The sequence below is a fragment of the Sturnira hondurensis genome, unplaced genomic scaffold (assembly GCF_014824575.4).
Source record: "Sturnira hondurensis isolate 20B ecotype Veracruz unplaced genomic scaffold, ASM1482457v3 Scaffold0022215, whole genome shotgun sequence".
In the NCBI taxonomy this organism is placed as follows: Eukaryota; Metazoa; Chordata; class Mammalia; order Chiroptera; family Phyllostomidae; genus Sturnira; species Sturnira hondurensis.
Window position 1 is genome coordinate 15,771,113 of NW_028094846.1, and position 2,522 is coordinate 15,773,634.

Below are 2,522 nucleotides of genomic sequence, written 5' to 3' on the forward strand. Positions count from 1 at the left end.
TAATGTCAGCCCCTTCTGAGATATGAGGTTTATAAAGCCTCACGATGTTGTGTTGGCAGACACGCCAAGGTCACTGTGGATGGCAAAGGGGAGGGGGGGGAAGGGGGACACACTTCAGAGCAGGAGCCAAGAATTCCAGAGAAAGAGAGTCGGGCATGACTATCCAGAAAGGAACCGGAGCACTGGTGTCTGGGAGACTGAAGAGGGGACAGTGGAATTGCATTCTGCTGGGGGGACCCCTTGCTCTCAAGGCAGCGTGCCCTCTTTGCCTGAACTGAAACGGCTCTGGGCCCCTTATCTCAAGCTTGTCCCAGCACCCACTCTGTGCTCCCAGGGGACCCTCTGCCAAGGCTATGTCAAACTGTGCCACAGGTCAGGGTGGAGTGACTCCAAAAGGTGTGCTCCTCTCTCCAGGTACAGACAGTCTCCTGGGGTGGGAAGGGGGCAGGAGGGGAGACACACCCGCCCACAGCAGGGGGGCCCCCCAGAGGTGAGGCATGGGGAGAAGGCAGGGCTCCCTCAGGGAGCGGGGCGGAGCTGAGAGTGAGAAGACAAATTCCTTGCACCAGCCCGGGCTGTTCTCACACAGTCACACGCCTGGGTGTCTGAAGGTCACCTGCAATCAGACCTCTGCTGGGAAGGAATTACCTTTTGCGTTATTTGGCGATCAGATAAGAAGTGACAAGTAGCAATAATCTCTGGCTCAGCGGGGGAAATGGGCTGAGAGCTAGGGGGTGGGAAGGCACTTTTTACTCCCCTGGGAGAAGAGGGAGGGGTGGAATAAATGCTTCTCCCAAGTGCTCTGAAGTAGGAGGGGAGAAAGGCCAGCCCCTGCACGTCCCTGAAGGCCAGGTTCTGCAGAGGGAAAGTCCTATAGTGGGGATTCACCATTCACAACCCTGGACCACTGTGGGCCAGGGGAGTAAGAACAGGTAATGCTACTGCTTCTACCTGACATTCACAAAGTGCCAAGTTTATGCCAGGCTCTGGGCAGGATCTCGGTCAATCTTCACAGCCATTGAAAATTAAGAAGGGGGGGCTCCCTGCCAGGTGGTTTACTTCTTCTAGTCAATATGCTGATTTTAGAAGCTCAAGAAGAGAGGCTGAGAACATTTAAGTACCAGGGCAAAGACACTTCTATAAGGTGACAGCCACGGACAGCAGTCAGCTCCGGAAGGCCAAAAAAGATGAACAGGTGTTAAAGACAAGAAACATCACCAATCTCTCCACTGACTCAGCTTCTGAGGAAGGGACCGACCAGGTCAGCCTCAGTCGGCAAGAAAGAATCAATGGTGCGGATGCCTCAGATCCGGAGCCACACTGCCAGGCCACCCAGGCAGCCAGGAGAACACTGTCCATGGAAAGGAACCCTCCTCTAAAACTGGCTGTCAAAGCGGGGCTCCCTTCCAGGCTGGTGGGGTTCCTAAGGTCCTCATGTCACCCATGCTTGCAGTCTGAGGTAGCCTGGGCTCTGACCGACATTGTCATTGCTTCAGGGACTTCAGAGCAGGCTCTTGCTGTCATAGAAGGGCGCCATCCAGCCCTTGGTTGAGCTCCTGTTTTTCCCCTCCATGCGACTGTGTGTGAACAGGCAGTGTGGGCCCTCGGTAATAGAGCAGGTAATGGCTCAGAAGTCAGAGACTTTGGTATTTCGAGCAATGCCGTCCCACACCTGCCGGCCCTGATCTCATCAACCATAACAATCACATTTCTGCAGAATGTCACGGGGATCCTGTCCAGCCTGTGCCGAAACAAGAACCTGTACCCCTGCGAAAGGCAGTGAAGCCAATGTTGCCCACCCCCCTGCCTCACTGAGGGCTGCGATGGGCTCACTGGCCACGTGGTTGACATGGGGACACCGCCCAGCTGGCTAAGCTCATGACCAGCTCCGAACTCAATGTCTCGACCCCCCTCTCTCCGCACTGTGGGCAACATCGCCACGGGGACGGATCACCAGACCCAGATGGCCACTGACTAGGGCATCCTGGGCGTGCTGCCCCAGCTCCTGCTATACCCCGAGTCCTCCGTCTAGAAGGAGGCAGCCTGGTCCCTGAGCAATGGGGCCACCAGGCCCCACTGGCTTCTCCAACAGCCCATTGCTTGCCACATCCCACCTCCCCTGGTGGATCTGATGAAAAATGGAGATTTGAAAGTCCAGAAAGAAGCTGTCTGCACAGTGGCTAACTTCAAGAGGGCACCATGGTCCAGTCGGTCCAGCTTGTCCACTCTGGAGTCTTGGAGCCGCTGGTGAACCTGCTCAGTAAAAACTTCAGCAATAAAAACTCTACTGCTGAAAATGTTAACCATCATCTAAGCCTTCAGGGATTTTTTTTGACATTTGTTTTTAAGTCGTCATAGTTTTGCTGATGGCAGGTCTGGCCTGGACACTGTTGGCTACTGACTGGGCAGGGTGCCGCCTGATGAGTGAAGGTTGGGGTGGCTGTGGCCAGTGTCATCTTAAAATAAGATGACAATGACATTGGCCACCTCGACGGACTCTTCCTTTTATGACTGATTTCTCT

At 54.8% G+C, this 2,522-nt stretch overlaps 1 pseudogene; it reads left to right on the forward strand.

The window, feature by feature from the left end:
• Positions 1-1,038: 1,038 nt before the first annotated feature.
• LOC118979263 (importin subunit alpha-8-like) lies at positions 1,039-2,260 on the forward strand (annotated as a pseudogene).
• Positions 2,261-2,522: the final 262 nt, after the last annotated feature.